At 38.5% G+C, this 21239-nt stretch overlaps 1 protein-coding gene across 2 annotated transcripts in view; it reads left to right on the top strand.

Moving 5' to 3' along the window:
• The window catches only part of MCC (MCC regulator of WNT signaling pathway), a 204746-nt gene that overhangs the window by 60744 nt on the left and 122763 nt on the right, over positions 1-21239 (top strand). The window lies entirely within an intron of this gene.

Genomic DNA, 21239 nt, shown 5'->3' with positions numbered 1-21239 from the left:
GACAGTAGCATATGAGGATAATTTTTCCTTTTCCCTATGAGCCCTCCTGCAATAACCTGAAATATCCTCCTCTTCAATAACTTTTTCCTGCTGTAGCATTTGAGAGCTGTCTGAGTGTAGTTAGTTCTGGTTGTTCTGAGATAGATTCCCAATTGTAATTTGCAAATGTCCTATGTCCAGTGTGCCACTAATGTTTCTTCTCCTTGCCTACAGCCAGAGTCCTATGGCAACTTAAGAGGGAAAACAAAATATTTTAAGCAGAGAAGAAAACATAAGTGAATGTTTTGATGTTGTTCTACCAAATATGCTTGTTTCCTTATTAGAGAAAAAATGGCCTTGAAGTTTAACTTAGTTCTGTTCAGTCCAGTGGTCTACTAACTTCTCTTTGGCATTTTAATAGAAATTATGAAAAACAATTGATCTGGATAAACTGAGACCTTTGTGACCACACTGAAGTCATAGACGTTTTAGCATGGCTACACTCATTAGTGGTACTACCCCAAGTGTTTTGCTTTCACTGCTGCTGCATTTCATGCATAAAATTTTATATGCAGAAAGCTAAAGACCTTGCAACCTCCTAAGTAGCAAATCTAATAAATAGTGCACAATTTATGGTTATGCACCCAGTACATTGATTATGATTATGGAGTCATTGCAATATAATAATGTAATTTGTCAATATAAATCCAAGTCTTTCTCATTTAGTGAAAATTTTTCTAAGCCACATGAAAAAATTGCTTCTTATTGGGCTGAAACAAAATGAACACTGAAGTAAAAACAGAATGCAAAGGGCAGAGAGTACAGTTCTTTGATAGGTCATGTTCCAAGGAATATTTTTTGCAAGCCTGGCAATATGTTAAAATTTTAATTGAAACATATCCATTTATAACTTGGCAAACATAAAAATAATACCCTGATTTTTGTTCAGGTTTTTTGGTGACCCTTTTTTTTTTAAAGTGCTTTTTAAGAAAGATAAAGTGCAGTCCTAGAGTGTCTGAAAGCTGCAGTTTCTACAGTACTGCTGAGAGGGTTCTGTTTGGGTTTAGTAGATAGCATACTTCTGTCTAAGCCTGGGTGACATGAAAAAAGTAATTAATTTATGTTGTTGCTTGATCAATAGTTGCTGGCGAAAAATATTGATCGTCTTAGTAGTAGACTAATAAAGATCACATGATTTTATGTTAGTTGACTAGATGAGGATTTACAGTCATTTTTCCTTGGAACAATTTTATATTTTGTTCTTTATTTCTCACTTTCATTTGAATTTTTAAGCTTTTCCTGGATTCATGTTGTTATGTTTGAAAGGGAAGTTATTTCTTGTATATCAGAACCTTACTCTTAAACCTGTGGGTTTTTAACCAAACAAGGCAGTGCTGATACTAGCATTTTTTAAGCTCTCTGTCATACTAATATAATCTACAAAGTAAGTTATCAGAGCCACCAGAACAACAGGGCTGACAATGTCTTCTGGTTTGCTGATAAATACCACGCACTTACAAAGCTGTCACTGCAATTAGGAACCCTGAGAGGCAATGGGTGAATTTTAGTATTGCAGTGCACATTCAGTTGTGTCCTAGACTGCAGTTCAGCAACACAGTAAATTTAGCATTAGGAGCCCTGTACAGTGTAGAGGTGAGAGAAAGGGAGAGGGAGGGAGAGAGAGGGAGAAGAAGAGGAAGGAAACAGAAGAAAAAAAATTGTACTCATTGTTTAGTGTTGTTCAAAATATTTTGGCATGCTCGTTTTTTACCAGCATGCCTCACACCAGATCAAGTAATGCGTGAACAACCTTACTTTTGTGCCTGATTATCTGTTGTTTGTGCTCCGGTATTTACTATAAAGGTATGTGCTGGTATAAGTGCTGTTATCATTCCTGCTGGATTATTCATTGGAAATACAGACATGCGATGTTGCCCAATCCAGATGGAATTTGTTCTACAAGGGGTCTGGTGGTGTTGAGATACAGTTTTAATAATTGTGGTACCACAGTCTAAGCAGTAGCTTTCAGACATCTACCAAGTACAGAGGTGTGGAGGAGCATGGAGATGCTTGAGCCCAGTGCTCTGCTTCTGGTGGGGCACGGCTGCAAGGGCAAAGTATGGAAGGAGGTGAAAATCAGAATAGAAGGCGCTCTTCCTACAGATAATCTGAAAAAAATTTGCTATTTTTTGTGTGGAAGACTGGATGCAGAAGGCAAGCTTCAAAGTAATAATAAGAGACAGTCATTTTTTTTTCACATGTTGGGACTCACAGGGTAACATGGTAAAACATTAAAACAAACTAACATTTGAGGATATGCAAATGTTCAATGTTTACATCTTGCAAATGATTGATGTTTACCAAGGTAGGCCTACACATGTTCTTAGTGAGTTTTTATATCAAAGCTGAAGTTACTGGTATGAAATTAATTCTTATTTTTATTAAAAAGCTCAGTGTAGATTTTACTAAAACATTTTCCAAGTGTTTTGTAGATGAATGAGAATCGGACTAATGTCATGTGATTCTGTTGAAAAGTTTTTGCAAGTCTTAGGAGACATTGTACGGTGGGTTTTTTAACTGTTCCAGAAAATAGATGTTGGTTGTAATTTGGAAAAAGGAAATAATTAAAAGTGGTCCATTTTCTACTCCTGTAAAGCTTGTGAACCACTTGGCGATGGGTGGATTCCATACACAGAGGAAAAAAAAAAATAAATTCCTTCAGGAAAAGGCAAATCAGTATATTGAAGCTGAAAAAAAGTAAAAGATAATGTGCTTTCCTTTTGGGTCCCAAATGACAAGGTATATGCTCTATTACAGAGCTTTATGCTGGGGTAGCTGCAGGACATGAGCAAAAACACATGGGAATTTAATATCCTTGAGCCTTCTAAAGCTGCAATCCAGTGAATTGCTGTTTGTGGCATATAGCTTTCAAGAGTTACTGCAGGACTACTTGGACCATTTTTAATGTGTAAGACTCTTGGCATGAATTCCAGTCGAGGTGGAGCAGAATGCCATTAGAGACATCAGAGATTCCAAATGGCTAATTGTTTTAAAAGGAAGAGCAGTAAGTGCATGTAGTGTATTTGTCCCAGGGCAAGGGGAAACTTGGCGATCCCTCCCTTCCCATGCTGAATTTAATTAGAAAAGAAGTTACGCTTGTTTGTGTCTATTTCTCTACCTTTACAGAGTTGTTCTGAGCATTAGTTAGTATTTATACAGTGTTTTGAAAACACAAGACACTGTGTATCTACTATTTATTGCTTACCCCTTTAAAATATCACTTGTATTGGAAAAAAGACGTCTGTTTTTTATTTAAGTTAGACGAAGATCCTCTGTATGAAATGTATTTGCTGATGGAAAGAACCAGTCATTGTTTGGATTATATTTTTTTTTAATATATTTTTTTAAGCTAAATTATTTGCAGAATCATGTTTTGGGAAATGAGGCTGACACACTCTGTTCTGTAAGTATCTGGATTTCATTTTTTTCCTCCTTTGCACAACTGATTTGAACCTCCAAAGTCTGGCCATTTGTTTCTCATAAACTGGTCAGTAATATTCTAGCTTTGTCCTCGCCTTGTTGTAGTCTAAATGAACTGCTGTACTCTTTTTGGCTCTTGGAATACTTTATTTTAGGGCTTCCATCAGCCTCTCTAAAATGTTTCTTCCCCCATCTTTCCCCCTGCCTCCAGTTTTGAATGTACGAGAGATCCAGATTTTTTTAGCAATGCCATCCACTTTTTCTGTTGCTGTTGTACTGATATGTTTTCCTTTGTTAACAGTGTGACATTAAATATTTTTCCCATGTGTTTCTTCATGTTTTCCTATTCCTTTGAGCCCTGCTTTCTCTGGCAGTGTTCCAGAGAAAAGGATGTTGTTTCCCTAAAGGGTTACTTGAATTATAAATATAATTTAAAACCTGACAATCTCAAGGTCTGTTTCTTTATATCAAAATACTGGTCTTTGTTAGACTGAGTGCACTAGAGAACATGTCTGAGAGGCATGTCTGAAGTCTTACAGCCAACATAAAAGTAGGTAGGATTAATTTTTTAAATAAGGCCCCTCTTTGCTTTCTGCCAGTTCTCATCCTGATTAGTTTCTGGTCCTTTTTGAAGACTGATCATTTGACCTATTAAATGAATATGCTGGTTTACTGTGGTAGTAATAATAATCTAAAAGCAATTACTTGGGCAGCTGTCCAAAGGGCTCTGGTATTTTGAAAACCTTATCTGCTATGAATCATGAGGTAGACTTCACTGTTACTGAAAATCCAGACTGCCCAGTGTTCCAAAGTAATGTTCTGTCTGGCATCTTCTGAACAGGGCATAGCTATCAATGAAGCAAGAGAGATGGCAGTAATTAGACCAAGTCTTTATCTCTGCTCTGATATGTAACTCACAATAAAGGATGTGGGAAGTAAATGTACTCGTATTAGTGCATCCGTTTATGCAGCATGTCTTTAAAGCAGGTGGCAATACAGGAGAGTTTTCACTCTCATAGCAGACTTTAGCAGGTTTTAGATTTTCTTTTTAAGTAACTAGCTCTTTCACAAGCTCAGTGTTTCCATGTTTCTCTCTGATTGAAATTATATTGTTTGATAATAGTGCAATTCTGTAGCTTTGGCTGAGGTTCTTAGGATGAGAGTCTTTAACTCTAGGGCACATGATCTTAACATCTCTGCTTTGCACTTGGTTCTCTTGAAAAAAATTGTTATATTAATGCCTTTTTAATCTCAAATCAATTAAGAATTTGTTTTGCATTGAATTTTGTCCAGGTTTTATCTGAGCCTGATGGTTACGTCATGCTTTCTTGACTACAAGTTCACTATCTTGATAAAGCAAAGATTTAAGAGAGCTGCTCTCCCTTGATGACTCATCTCCTAAAGAATAACAAAAGGGCTTGACACAGCAATAAATTATTCTTTAACAGACAGTGATTGGTCTTGATGGAGATGAAAATTGTGGATGAAATAAAACAAGAATGTCAAGCTCATTTCATAAAAAACATCCTGGCGTAATCAGCATGGCTTTCAGGGTTCAGGGGTCTGTGCGAGTCACGAGGAATCATAATTTGCACAAACCATGTCTTTTTGGTCTTATTGACTGTATCTTTTAAGAGCCACAATTATGCAATGGAATTAATCATCAAGGGAGTTTGGATTTACGGTATATATTCAAAGTAAACTTTCTTTTTTGATTGCTGGAGGTTTGTCTTATGTGCTTTAAGTAAATGCAGTAATAAATGCTTAATTTAAAGGGATGCTGTCGACATGAAACACACTCCTTTTTTAATTTTTTTTTTTCAGTTGAGAGGAGCCTCAGAGACTATGCCAATTCCCCTGCCAGCATTGTGATTTCATGGCCGCTTTGGTTTTTGCTTTTTTCAAGGTGTTTTTCTTTCTAGCAAACAATAAGAAAATTGTTTAGTGTATAATAAGTTTTATAAAATATGCAAAAGGTAAAATACATAGGTTGTATGTATTTTATATATATGTACTATACATACATTAACTATTTTCCCCAACTAAGTATTAATCTTGGTAAGATCTGGTGTTGTGCCCTCAAATTTGTTATTATTAATAATAATAATTATTATTATTATTAATATTTTAATCTCAGGAATTTCTGAACCTTCTCAGCATTTAGATTCTCGATTCTTTTGTTACAAAATACTACATTCACTAGTTAGTTGAAACTTCAGTTTCAAACGTGCTGCGTGAAGGAGCTGAGAGACAAGCTCCTGCACATCTTGCTGCAGCAGTCTGAGAGGCTGCCATTCGCCAGCTGTCTGCGCCTCCCCTGTTGGAGGCCGCCGTTCCAACAGATGCCTCTGCTTTAACTCTCCTCAGTCTAAAGCCCAGCTCCTTTTATTTTAAATCCCTCTTCAGTGGAAGTATTGCCCTCCCTTCAGCAACCCGTGAAGAATCCAGGTAGGTCATCCAGAAGCATTAAGGCTCACCACTGCTGGGGGTGCTTGTTCGGCCACTGATGCCTGAGCAGTTAGTTTCCTGTGAGGCCCCATAAATAATACAATGATTTCTGTTCTTGCTTAAATGCAGCCAGGCTGGTCTATCATAAACTCCCAATTGAATCTTAGACTTTCATTCTTTCTGAAATGATCCTCAGGTTCCATTTCGTCCATGACCTCACCTCCCTATAGCCCAGCAGATAGTTTACAACACATGCTTCTGCTTGTTTTCTTCCCTTATTTCTTTCCAGAACAGTATACGTCCTCCAGTATCTGTGTTCAACTCCTTGTTTTCCTGTAGTGCCTGTTAACTGTATATGCCGTGGATGCACGTTCCCATTGATGTCCTCCAAGTCCTAGCTGTGTTCTGCAAATGCATCTCAGCTGCTGTGAGCCCTTGAAACACTGCACAATACCCTTTTGTGTTTGACATGTAAGTTAGTGGTTGCCTGAGGTCAGATGCTGACTATTGTGTTCCTTGTTTTAAAGAGCAGTATCCTGCCACTGACTGCATTGAAATCAAGAGCAAAGTTTCCCTGCAGGATGGAAGAAACTTTCAGTTGCGTTTTCTGAATATCAGTACAGCAGCTGATATCGATGCTATTACAAATTCATTGAACAAAATTAATCTTTAGATATATATCTGGTACGTTACTCAGTAACTGGAAACACTTTAAATGTATCTTTTAAAAAAATCCCAGAAACAATCTTTGGATTTTTTCAAGAAATAAATTTTGAATATTTGTATGGGTTTTTATGTCTGTTAAGTATATTTGTAAATACTTTCAAGTAAGACATAAACCAGTACTTTCTTGTATTGTTAATTCTTGTATTGATGATTGGATTGTGCAATATTTCTAGTAACAGTATATTTTGTTGGTATTGCTTGCTATGAACTTGGGTCTTGAGAAGTGTCCATTTCTTTCCTCTTCTAAGTACCTACTTGGTCAGCTGTTTTAACAGTGATTTTCCAGTGGTATAATAGTGATTTAGTCTGACAAAGATAGGGCAACTAAACCCTTTCTCCAAATTCAGTGGAATCATACCATCCATGTCTCTTTGTTGGTCACAGTTTGCACATTGCTTCAAGGCTGCACAAGCTGTTCCACAGACTTTTATAACTATGCACAAATAAATGTTCTGTTTTCTGAGATTTTTAGAGTCTTGGTGAGACAAAATGCTATAAATTTATTTTAATGCATTTAAGGTTGTAATAGATAATCATAAGATAAAATTGTCATATTTATGCATCCCATTTATTTCACTCATCGGGGACTTTAAGGACATGATATTGTGCCAAGTATTGCCAGCGTTTGCTGAAGTTTAGCAAAAGAATTGATGTTTTGGTCAATGCACTATCCTCTGCCTGAACTGTACTGAAATGACCATGTGCTAATGCCACTTCCATGTAAAGCCTGTCAATGAGGTTTGAGCACAGATTAGCATGAGATCATATGAAACATCGAGGTTTGTAAGGAAGTCACTGAGGTTCTGCTGACTCCGTTCTAAGAATGGCAGCCTGTGGCACAAGGGACAGCTGGTACCTTTGTAAATGGCTTCCATGACGTCTTGTCTGACTTCCATGAAGCCAAGTTCGCCACTGATGTCTCTCTTCGGTTGTATTGCTCCAAACTGTGCAAATGCCATACTGAGCATAAACATGCTGGAATCTGTTGGAATGGGTCCAGTGGAGGGCCATGAAGATGATGAGAGGGCTGGAGCACCTCTGCTATGAGGACAGGCTAAGAGAGTTGGGGTTGTCCAGCCTGGAGAAGAGAAGGCTCTGGGGAGACCTTATAGCAGCCTTCCAGTACCTAATGGGGGCCTACAGGAAAGATAGGGAGGGACTCTTTATCAGGGAGTGTAGCGACAGGACGAGGGTTAATGGTTTCAAACTGAAAGAGGGGAGATTTAGATTAGATATGGGGAAGAAATTCTTTACTGTGAGGGCGGTGAGGCACTGGAACAGGTTGCCCAGAGAAGCTGTGGATGCCCCATCCCTGGAGGTGTTGAAGGCCAGGCTGGATGGGGCTTTGAGCAGCCTAGTCTAGTGGGAGGTGTCCCTGCCCATGGCAGGGGGTTTGGAACTAGATCATCTTTAAGATTCCTTCCAACCCGAACCGTTCTGTGATTCCATGATTCTGTGCTCTGTTCATGGGTGCAATCACAGGGATATCATGGTTATTGACACGAATGGAGTGCTCTCAGGTAAAGTTTTCTATCTGTGACTCTAGTTGTGAAAGGCTTAATCCTAGTAGGCATGCATCTTTTTCTTCGGTCTTGTCTATGTCAGTGAGTTTGCTGACTTTTGGAATGGATGTGTTGCTCATAGTATGTATCCAGAATAATCATTCTTTGTCTTCTTGCCAATTTAACTGCAGATATGTTTTTGTCAGCTCAGTTAGGATAGCTAGAAACATGCTTTCTCTTTGTTGCTGGTTGAGGTAGGTGTGCTATCAAAACTCCAGAAGTCTAAACCTGATGAGGAATTCTCATTTATTTCCTCTACCTGAATGAGGAATGCAAAGTTGTGCTCTAACTGTACTTCGCTTGGCAGTGCAGAAAAATACACAGGAAGAACCCCCTCAAAGTAGCATCAATCAATTTCTGCAACAAAATAACTTTTTTTTTTTTTTTTCTTTTACGCGTAATTTGTGCCAGATTTTCTGGAAATATTTTCACGGAGATTGGATATTCTGTGAAAGCTTGGTCCGTGCCAAATATTTGAGGAGACTGATTATAAACAAGCTGCAAAAGTAGCAAAGGCCTAGGTTCTTCTTACCCCTCTTTTTGTACATATTGGCGTGCCCAGCACCTTAACACGAGGACAAAAAACTTCCTTGAAATGAAGTGGGCACCTTAGGGAGCGTTATGCAAAATGCCTTACAAAAACAAACTGAGTGTGCTTAAAATAAAATCTGTTAGAGAAACTATGCATTGACACCATAGGTACCAGCATGGCTGCTGTAACTCTTAGCATCCCAAAACTGTTGGCTACTTTTTGCACATAACTTTTTGATACTTGTTTTAGAATTAGTCTCATATCACCTAGCATGTATTTTTTTAATCACAATTTCCACGAATCAGAATAGAAACTCTTCTTGTTCACTTGAATTGCTGTTTTTCCAGCCAGCCTCTGTTGGTAGCAGAAGAAAGAGCAGTGAAGTATTTCCAGTGCTCTTAGTACTTCGTGACACCCTTCGTACCACACCCCTTGCACCGTAAAGATCCTTGTGCAATACCAAGCAGAGAGACTCTGTGAAGGAGGCTGCGCATCAGACCAGATAGTGTGAGTCATGGGGTTTGTGGCCTTACTCGGGAGAGTAAAACCCTCTTCAGATCTTTTTCTGCAGAATTAAGTGTTGACACAAAGTGTCATGATTTCAAATGTACTTAATACTTCAATGCAAGCAAGCTCTGTTCTACATGGAAATCCTCAAACTCCCTTCTGGAGTGTCTCAGCCAGGTGGAGTTTTTGCCTGTGTGTTAGCTTACGGATCTTTTCTTGTGACTTTTTACCTTTGCCACCAGAAATGTCTCAGATCTATTTAAATAAGCAAAAAGGAAATCCACTAACTAGTTCACTTTATTAAATGAAATATAGATAATAGAGGTTGCAAAATCATTGTGGAGAAATAATTTCTAAAACTTACAAACCCATCTGTTTTAAGTAAGCCGTTTCCTATATAGCGTAACTTTATTGTACCAACCTTTAATAAATAATGGTTTTTATTTGGTTTTGCAGGTTTTTTTAAACACAGCAGTGGCTTTAGTTGTTTACATTCTATTTCAATAGAAAAAGTTACATCTGTAGCTTTTATTTACTTACTTTTTACAGTCCAGACATTCCCTTTGCAAGTATGCAGCATTTCTGAAAGTAAGTTCTTCTTGACTCCAACGAACTTATTTCAGACTACTCTGATGTGGTTATAACATCTGCCAGTCAGAAACGGAGTGCTTATTGCACTAAACTAATCCCTGTCTACAGCAGATTCCTGAGGCTTAGAAGTTAATGGCATGAATAACTTAATTCTTTTCAGAGTAGTGTTAATATTTTCACTTTCTGAAGTTAGCAGGAGGGTCGAGCAGCTCATTCCATTGATACATTACTTTGAAAGTGTCTTCTGAGTAACAGTCGGCCTGCTCTATTAACATTAATCTGTAGTTTGCTCTTTTGGAAAAAAAAAAAAATTTTTTTTGAAAAAAAAAAAAAATCGCAAGGACGGTTTTTCCCTTACGTGTTTTGCCACAAACTCATCGTGAAGATAGTGAGATGTTCTGAAGGTTTCCAGTCATCTTGGAAATATCCTCACAGGACTTAAATACTCTGCCCCTTGTACAGTTTGAGTGTCCCGTCCAATAAAAAAAGTCCTAAGGTCACCTAGTTTTGGGCACTTCTCTGGGTCAGTTCTTCCTTAAATTAACTTTTCAACATTTCTACTTATTATGGAGACTCAGATGTACATGTAATCATTTATTCTTGAATACGAGTTTACAGCTGTCCTGTTTACTGAAAGACAGATTTCATAAAAAAGATGACTAAAAAAGTGTACACTTCAACAGTTGCTGCCCTGCGTTGATATTAAGCTCTGGGATTGTACAATGCATTGTACATAGGGACTGCGTCTTAATTTTCCTCTGTCTTAAGGCGTTCATAACATAATAAGGAAACCAAAAGTGCAACAGAACACCATGATAAAAATAGTGCTGTCAACACATTAATCCATTTGGCATTTTAATTTTAAAACAAATACTAGGAATTATTGGCTGGCTTGGGAGGAAGTTAAAATTGCACATTTATATCCCTAAAATTACTTGTTTAGGCTTAAAGCGGAACTAATTTATCTAAGTAAAAATAATATTATATATTTTATTAATCATAAAATTATTTTTACAACTATGAATATTTATTTCATTCTTGTGTAAACCCTGAGGAATTACCTATTTTGCAAATAGTGAAACTGAGCTATAACATGTCAATTATGAAATTGCTCCTACTCTTCAGATTTTTCCTGCTCTGAAGTTAAACGCTGCTGCCAGTGATATGCTATTGCCTAGTTCTCACTACAGCATTACCATTGATTCTGTAGATAGTTTTAATCAAATTGCATAATTTCTGCTTCTGAATTCCCTCTTTCATGGATACAGTATTTTTTACAGTTGGTATTTTTATGGAGATACTTACCTTATATGCTTATGTTTAAGCGCAAGCATCCAGATGTGATTTTTTAAAAACAAACAATTTAAAAAAGCAAGGGAGAAGCACAAGTTAAAAGCAGTAGTATAGAATGAATATTAAAACTACTTCCTTCATTTAAGTGCAGGGAGTTCTCTGTTTGTTTTTTTTTATTGTTATTTGTTGTTATTTGTATTTTTCCTTCTAGTAAAATGCACTGTATATGCAAAGTGGATACAGGAGAAAACATGAACTTCCATCTGTGATTCCATGAAGCTTACAAGAAAGCTGATGGATTTCTGTCACTCTTTTTTTTTGATCTGTTGCTTAGGGAAGCAGGCATCAGATATGGTTTAATCAAAAACAAGGGGTAAAAAGGAAGGACAGGACAGGTGGTGGGGAAATTTCATCCTTTGTATCTCACATCTAGTTCAAGGCTCTGTACAGTTCGTAGACCTGAACTTTCAAGTACTTTGTCTTCCAGGTCAAGCTACCATTCGTGCAGCCAAGTGTGTATGACTTTCAGCCAAAGCCTAGCAAAACAGACCAATGTGATACTAACCCGTACTTGCAAGTAGCAAGGTTACTTGTGTGTTACCTGTGACTGATTTGCAATGCAACAAGAGCAGCAGTAACAGGTATAGCACTTTTAAGGAAAAAGAATTTGCAGTCGGAGGGAGGAGAGAAAAGTGAGACTACAGTACACATGAATACACACTGTCATGGTCTAAACGGGCTTAATTGTTAATAAAGTGCCTGAGTCTCCAGCTGATGGAGCAGCAAAAGAGTAGGAGAGAGTATAAGAGTAGAGTAAGTGTCTGTCTGTCCTCTTATATTTGAATCCATTTAGTTCATACATGGCAGTCCAACACAATTATGAATGAGAATATACTTCATGTTTACAAAATAGAAGTGTAGCAAAAACGGTGAAAAGGCATTCCCATTACAAGTGTGCTCACATAAGGACCTATGCTGACAAAACCATAGTGCCTTATCTACAGACTCTATAGTTGCATTGACTAGTCCTGTATATCATCCTCTATTACTTGGTCTTGGACAAGAGGTATACTGTATGTCAGGTTTTCTTACTTACAATGTGTAGTTCTCCTACCCTACCCTTATGGATTTAAGTTATAAAATCACATACACACCCCCCAATAACAGCTCGCCTCCCCATTCCCTGCTAAAGAACTCCCATACCTCACATTAATGATCTGGTTTGTTACTGACTTTCGGGTATTTAGGCCATGAAATTAATTGTGCATCCCTTGGAGGTACCCCTACCTCTGTTAAGTGTGCTTCATATGCCGAGAAGCACAAGCAGGGGCCTTGCAGCTAGGAGTCTCTGGAGGCTGTAGTAGTCCCTATTGTAATTTGAAAAAATGTGGTATTCCTTTACAGCTGAGGTTTTTTTTAAAAGTCTGTGGAAGCTAAATACCTAAATCCCAGGGAAATCAGTTTATACTCTGAAATTGTTAGACTTCTTGGAAAACTCCAATTTGCATTTCTGGAGGTAGATTCCAAGATTGTCTCTCTAAATCTGTGCAAGACTGTAGTCCTGTTTCAAGTGAGCTTTCTTCACCCATACCTTTTCAATTCACAGAAGTGTCATAAGTTTCCTTGTGACATTTAAGGGAGGTACCAGTATAGTCCAATATTAGCCTCCATATAGAAACAAAACAGGAATGGTATTGGTGAGTGCGTGCTCTACTATTCTCCACATAGCAATTTATAGCTACGAATATATAAATAGCCAGGGTGCTAATTTGATGGCCTGAAATACCTAAGTTAGATGGCTAAATACACTTTTAATGTATGTGTCCAATAAAGTCACAAAAAACAGTAAATCGAGTCAGTTTCTCTGCTTTTCTTAATTTATTTTTTGAAAAAGCAGCCTATCCCAAAACTTACCAGGAGAGATGTTTATGATGGTCTTCTGTATTCTTTCAGGTGTTCCTCAGTCCTCCCAAATCTGTTTCTTTTTTGTTGGTCCACATGAGCAATATTGTTAACTTTTGAGCCATTAGATGGTTCGAAATGATACTGTTTCACATCTGAGGTGGCCATCCTTATACTGGTCCAAGTTTTCATCTTCTTCCAGAAGAGCTGGTGGTAGCTGTAACCAAGTGTTTAAATATTTTCTTTGTCATTTTTTTAAATTTCTGCAGATTAACTTGATATCAGGTTTCAGATGATGATCAAAGAGGTGAAGTGATACAGTATATCTTTGCTTGGCATTGCAGAATCCTTTAATGGCATCTTTTTAAAGCCCACGTCAAGCATTTTGACCTCAGAACTTTGCTGACCATCGTCTGCTCATTTAAAGAATAAACACAGAAGTCTTGTTTTTCCATAGTCTCCTGTGTGTGCGGCGCATTAGCTAGTTACTGGTAACCCATTGTGTGCCAGCCTGGCTTCAGTGCACCTGGGATGTCTGAAGCTGGGAACATTCCAGTGGTGGCAGGAGCCCCAGCAGCTGTTTCAGTTCTGGTTAGTGACAACTCACTTTTTGTAATGATCTTTCCAGATGACTTAGGTGAACAACAACTTCAACAATATTTTCATGCAAGGCACATCGCCCTTAGCTACAGGGATAGCAGTCATGCCACAGGGCTGCTAAAGCCAGAAATTTTTGAAAAAAAGCTTAAGAAAACAGTTCCGTCTGGAAAAAAACATGGTGAGATTTAATGTTCGTGTGAAAAAAATGCATGTTCTATTATCTAGAGTGCTGTAATTAATTAACACCCTTGTGATGAAAGGAAGTAGAGTTATTCCCATATTATATCTGAGAAAACAGTAAGGGCTTGTCTACACAGGGCTGTTTTGCAGTTGTGCTGTTAGCCATTTCACTGCTGTATTTAAACAGCTGTAATTATACTGGTAGAATTCCCTGAGTGAGACTCTCCGCTGAGTAGAAACATGCCCTTTCCTCGTTTGAGGTGTACTGCTTTGGAAGTAATTTGAACTGAGCCAAAAAATTAAAAACAACCTCCGCTTTTTCGCTAAATCCAAAAATAAGACCAAATACACAGTAAGTTATACTCAGCAACTATAGTGTTTTAATCATTTCCCTCATCCTGTATAGCTTTCCTGGCTAGACAAGCCTTGAATATGTTAGCAATGTGCTTGTGTCACTGTTCGTTATACTTGTTAATACTGTATTACTGTTTCCACTGTCTTCTCCCTTTTCTACATACATTACAGACCTTTTGCTTGGCCTAGAGGACTTCTTTTGCAGAAGAGTTCATGTGTACAACTGTAGTGCAAAAGCAGACCTAAGGGCAGTATTCTGACCTGTATCACCTTTATTACAGGATGGATAATATTTATTTGTATTAATGCCAGATGTTAAATACAATCCTATTAACATTTAGCTGAAATTAAAAATATCCATGTGGCAAGCTCTGCAACTCAAGTCTGTCCTGTTAGATCAAACTCACTCTCGATAAGCTAAAAAGTCTACTGCAGACTTGGCTAATTCTTGCTGATGCTGCAGCGCTGGGGAAAAAAGTGGAAAAAGAGAAGACATGAAATGCAGCAGGAATTGTCTCTTAATCTGTTTTTCTGTATTACTTTGGGTATCTTGGTCATATAACTAAGTTAAGTCACTTCAAAAGTTCTTTGCAATCTGGTACAGCTGGTATTTTTGCTTTTAATTTTTTTGGAAGATACAGATAATTTTTTTTTTATGGTTTCTTGATGACCTTGGAAATCATGTGAACTGGAAAACTAGAAGTTACAGATGGAAAGATCCATAAAATCATCTATTCCACATCTCTGCCAGTATAAGAGTGCTTCCTAATGTACGTTTTGTTATCCAGTCTACATGTATGCTTCACAAATCATTGAGTCTTTAGCATTTCCCTTGGGAGGTCATTATACAACTCTTCTGAATTTTGTTGTGAGGAACCCCCTTTTTTAAACTTTGTCTAAGTAGTCTTTGTTTTACCCCAACATTCTTAAATCTACCTTCTTTTTTTTAAAAAAAACCCCTCTCTTTCTGCATTTCTGTGTTCTCATGTGCATGACAGAGTTGATTTTTTTTTTTTTTAATTGTGATACTAATGTGAGTGCTGCAAAGTAGTTTCTCCTGGACGATCATTCATTCCCAGTCTTTAAACTGGTTTTGCTCTTTTCTTTCTCTTCTTCTTCCCATCCTTAATATGGTTAAATTACACGATTGCTTAGATAGATTCCTGTACCTAGAAACACCTCATAATGGTAAATCAGTGGTAAACCAAATACCATTCAGTGGAGTAACCTTTGTCTCTCAAAATCATAATTACTTTCTTGCCTTTCAGTGAGATTTCCCACTGTTTATAAATGCTCTTGGTCATATTTTTCTTCATCTGCATGTTGGCTCTTATTAACTACCACATCATTAATGAATTGGTACAAGTGGTACAAGCCCCTCACTAATAGGAAAATGAGCAAAGTGGCCTCTTCTCCTCCCAGTGAAGGGAGGAAAGTTGAAGTCATTTCTTTCGTAAGAGTTTTCTTTCACAAGACAAGTGCTCTTTTTTTCTACATATATGTGTGGCTGTGTACATCTTTACATCTGGATGCTGTTGGAGAGGTGTTATATAGTCTTGCAGTCACACTGTAAGACGTTAAGAGAAGGCATTAGACCAGAAGTCTTTCTTATGAAGAGCACTTACAACTCTTGAATTACGCCCTGTGTAATTTCACAGCAGGAAAGTTGTTCCAGGATATAGGCCAGAGTATGTCTCATCTTTCGCTATATATTCTGTATATTTGAGTTTCTTTTTTTTTTTTTGTAAGAATAACTTCTAGTGACTGTCTTTTCCCATGGGAATATTGCATAAACTTGGGAAATGATACAAATTTTTATTTATGTTCACTTTAAGGTGGCAGTATTTACCCCCTATGGTGTTGGCAGGCTGAAAGGAGAGAGGATGGAAAGCTATATGAGGGGGAAGTCTATTTGTTAGCTTGGGGATAGAAGTGCCAAGGATTTGGTTGTTGTTTTTTTGTTGTTTTTTTTTCTTTAATGATGAAATAAAATCTATGTTAGCACACAGAATTGCGTCCTGTGTGTCAGTATTTGGCTTATTACTACTTCATCGGTTTCTTGTCTTGTGTTTCTGACACATTGGTGAAGGTTTCTAACCTAAGGCTGCAAAGAGTCATTGAATATTCCTGGTCCTTACAAGAAACATCCTTGGGTAGCCACCAGTGCAGGCACAAGAGAAAAGGTGCAAAATATATTTGTTGGAGAATTACATAAGAAAGCAGTTCTCATTGGAAACATTGCATTTGGGAATCTTCCCATCTCACCACACCAGTTACACCCCATAATCCCATCCGAACCCATATGGGACTTTCAGAGTAAAGATTAGGGCAGCAGGGTTGGCTGGTAGGTTGCATTTTCATCAGCATTTATATAATCTTCTAATTATGTGGAAGTGCAAGCCCTTTAATTTTTGAAACTCGTTACTGGTTGGTGCTGGTTTGAAGAGTTGTTTCTTTAAAGGGTAGAGCAGTGGATGATAACTGATGCATTAACTTTGTGAATCAAACTATGTTGTCTTCATTATTTTGTTGACCAGCGGCTGAAAATCATTTTTAACATGTTCACACTGTTTGAAGGAGAAAATTGTCTTAGGATGTATTGAATTAACCAGTATGATCGTAGTTAGTTTTCCTGTTTCGTCATTCAAATACTTTGTCTTGTATTACAAAACATGATGTGTTGGAGAAGAGGAATATTCAGTTTTGAGCATTTAACATGCCTAAAATTAGATTTAGCCATAATATGATGAGCATTTGTGCATGTCATTAATTTCATAGAATCATAGAATCATTTAGGTTGGAAAAGACCTTTATGATCATTGAGTCCAACTGTAAACCTAACACTGTCAAGTTCAGCACCACCATATCCCTGAGCACCACGTCTACACATCTTTTAAATACCTCCAGGGATGGTGCCTCAACCACTTCTCTGGGCAGCCTGTTCCAATGCTCGACAACCCTTTCAGTGAAGAAATTTTTCCTAATATCCAATCTAAACCTCCCCTGGTGTAACTTGAGGCCGTTTCCTCTTGTCGTCTCTCATGTTACTTGGGAGAAGAACCCAACCCCCATCTCTCTCCAACCTCCTTTCAGGCAGTTGTAGAGAGCGATAAGGTCTCCCCTCTGTCTCTTTTGCTCCAGACTAAACAACCCCAGTTCCCTCAGCTGCTCCTCCAAGTAGGACTTGTGCTAAAGACCCTTCACTAGCTTCATTGCTCTCCTTTGGACATGCTCCAGCATGTCAATGTCTGTCTTGTAGTGAGGTGCCCAAAACTGGGCACAGTACACGAGGTACAGCATCATCAGTGCCAAGTACTGGGGGACAATCACTTCCTGCTGGTCACGCTATTTCTGATAAAAGCCAGGATGCTGTTGGCCTTCTTGACCGCCTGGGCACACTGCTGGCTCGTATTCAGATGGCTGTTGACCAACACCTCCAGGTTCTTTTCTGTCAGGCAGCTCTCCAGCCACTCTTCCCCAAGCCTGAAGCGTTGCATGGGCTTGTTGTGACCCAAGTGCAGGACCTGTCACTTGGCCTTGTTGAACCTCATACCACTGGCCTCAGCCCATCAGTCCAGCCTCAAGCAGATCAACACTCCTGCCCAACTTGGTGTCATCTGCAAACCTGCTGAGGGTGCACTCGATCACTTCATCCAGGATCTTTGGTAAAGACATTAGCCAGAACTGGCCCCAGTACTGAGCCCTGGGAACATCACTTGCAACCAGCTGCCAGCTGGATTTAGCTCCATTCACCACCACTCTCTGGGCACGGCCATCCAGCCAGTTTTTTACCCAGCAAAGAGTACACCCATCCAAGCCATAAGCAGCCAGTGTATCCAGGAGAATGCTGTGAGAAACGGTGTCAAAGGCTTTACTAAATTCTAGGTAGACAACATCCATGGCCTTTCCCTCATCCACTGAGTGGGTCACCTTGTCATAGAAGGAGATCAAGTTAGTCTAGCAGGACTTGCCTTTCATAAACCCATGCTTGTTTATCTTCATAGATGCTAATTCCAGGTTTCAAAAGTAAGCATATGTATTTATTTTTGCTCTGTGGTCCAAATTCTGACATGTTATAGGAAGTTGGACCTTTCATTATCATTACTGAAAATTATCAACAGGAATGCAAAAGCAAAGTTTAATTCTAATCTTTGTTGAGTTTACTACTGCTTAGAAAAAAAAGCTAACAAAAAAAAAAAAACAACAAAAAAACCAAACAAAACTGGTAGAGAGTCCCAACGCTGAAGCTTAAGAAATTGTCATCCTGAGAAAAGCTTTCTGGACTAAAAGAATATAAACAGCTACTACTACCTCTGGGCAAACGACCTTTGTTTGAGGAAACACAACTTATTATATTTCTTCTTTATTTTTATATCATTGCTAAAATGCAAAATCCTCAATGGATAATGGAATATGATATTATCTATATACTGATTTTTTTATATTTCTTTTTAATCTCACTGCTGAGATGGCACACACAAATCTGTTGCCTTGACTGATGATATTCCCATGCAATGATCTGAGCAGCATTTTTGTTTCATGATTTGTGATATTAATCTAGCCAGAATTAGATTCGTGCTAATGATAGTCAAGAGGAAGAACAGGAAATACTGAAAGAAACTTTTATTTTCCTAGTTCACTTGATTTTGCTGCTGTTGCTGAAGGGTGTAATTCAGATACAGGATGCAGGGCAACTGCAATAAGATTTCCATTCCATCTAAGAATTTTTCAGGTTTTTCTTTATCCCCCTTAGGACAAATGTGGCACATACCACTTTTTCCTGCTTGCATCTACATTTTTTCTTTAGCTTTCCTATATCAGTATACTTCATAATAAAAGAGAAGGCAGTGAGAGAAACGGTTTTCTCAAATTGCATTCTACTCATATCTGGCTGTGTTTGTATATTATAGCTGTTGCTTTGTCTCAATGACAGGTCTGAACCTAGATCATTTTATTCAGCCTCTGATCTCCTATTTTGAGATCATAGACTTTAGTAAAATAACCCTAATGCATTTATATATATAGACCTTAAAATCAGTTTATGTTCTTTTCCAGTAATCCAGGGACCTAAAGCCATTTTGCTCTGACAAGGATTCTGGTCTTTCCTCTTTTTGTTTGGATTTTGTTGAGTAGAAGCTGGCCCTTTCTGTAAGATAAAAAATCTTACCAAAAGTTGTTTTACAAATAGTACACAATGGGAGCAGTAAGTAAAGCTTACTCTGCCAATTCATAAATGTTGGAGGATGTTTAATAGAATCTACTTAGGCAAATAACAACTACCTAAAAGTGTTTCTCATGTTCAGTTCAGCAGTTCATGGTGATAAAATACTTTGTGTTTTACAGAAGATAATGTTTCTGTTGAACAGCTGCAGAGTCAGTGACAAATGCTCTTCTAGAATTAGATGACGATGGAGCTTTTGCACCACCAGTAGTGGGTCAGATCTGTAGTACAGTACACAAAGGGAGCTTCTGGGGACTCGATTTACTGACGTGGTTTCCCTGAGACCTGTGTAACTGTCTGTTGTGATCTGTACAGCTGCACAGATAACTAAACAGCTGGACCAATAACCGTAACTGGACCAAGGATTCAACAGTGCCTCTGTATGGGAGGTGGACTATGGATAATTGGTAATGTTTGATTCCTGGCCTGGTGTTCAGAAGCCTGAAATGGCTTCTCCTTATCCCATACTTCCAAACAAGATAGAATACAAAGTTAGTAGCTGTCCTTTTCAAGTCTTCTCTTCCACTCAGGGTTTTGAATACTTGCTTGAACAATGAAGACATGGGCGTTCATAGATACAGGCTAATTTTTAATGGTGTTTTAATACTGAGCCTGTGATAGCTGGTGGCTTGTCTCTGACTAAGTTCTGCCAGGTTCTGTTTCATGCAGCAGAAGTTGTGTATCAGAATTATTCAAGCTGGGAAGGACCTTAGGGTACCTCTAAATTGACTTATCGCTCAAAGCAGAGTCAACACTGAATTCAGACGAGGCAGCTCAAGGCTTTATTCAGTTAGGTCTTGAAACCTCTAAGGAGATTTCCTCCAACAGCGTCTCTTGGCAACCCGTTGTGCTGCTTGGCTGTCATCACAGGTAAAAGGTTGTTCCATACATCTCACTGGAACCTCCTCTGTTTCAACTTATTTCCATACTCTCTTGTCCTCCCACAATGCACTTTAGTAGGGAGCATGGCTATATTTTCTTGATAACCTTCTCGTAGGTATTGGCAGGCTGTGGGAGGTTCCCCAAAGCTGTCATGTCAAGTCTTAACAAGGCAAGTTCTCACAGCCTTTCCTCAAGTGCTCCAAACCTCTGACCGTCTTGTTGGCCCTTGGCTAGACTTGTTCAAGTTCCTTAACATCTTTCAGGTACTGTGAGGCCCAAAACCAAACACACCCTTCCAGATGTGGTCTACAAGAGTGCAGAGTAAATAAGAGTATTCACCTATCTTAATCACCTGTCTTCATTCATGTTGGTTCAATCCAGGATGCTGTTGGTCTTCATTGCTGCCATCACGCACTGCTGGCTCCGGTTACCTACCTCTTCACCAGGACCCCCAGCCCCTTTTCAGCAGAGTTGTTGCCCAGTCAGTCAGTTCCCAGCATGTCCAGTTGCAAAGTTTAGTCTGCAATGTTTGCCAGACATTGCATTTGTCCTTGTTGAATTTAATGACGTTGCTGCTGGCCCACTTCTCCAGCCTGTTTATGTCCTTCTCAATGGTAACCCTGCCCTTGAGTGTGTCATTGAAATGGAGGCTGACAGACATCGTTAATAATGATAACCAAAGTTTAATCGAAGCAGGGAAAAAAGATACCATAATCTTTGTATGATACCTTCTCCATTAAAATATAGCCATTTTCAGGCACAGTGCTACAATGCATGGAGCAGCTGTGAATGGTGAATTGGAGGAAGTGAATATACCTCTGTATTCGCTAAAAGAAAACGTGGTTATCTTGAGGCACAGAGATACTTTTCCATTGTCACATAGCTTCTGTGTTAGCACTGAACGTACTTTGGCTTCTGTCAGTTACAGGGTTTGTTTTCAACCATCAATTCTTGTATGTAAAGTACACTGCTATGTAGGAGA

Source organism: Larus michahellis, chromosome Z, assembly GCF_964199755.1.
Source record: "Larus michahellis chromosome Z, bLarMic1.1, whole genome shotgun sequence".
Lineage (NCBI taxonomy): Eukaryota > Metazoa > Chordata > Aves > Charadriiformes > Laridae > Larus > Larus michahellis.
This window is presented reverse-complemented; position numbering and strand designations above follow the sequence as displayed.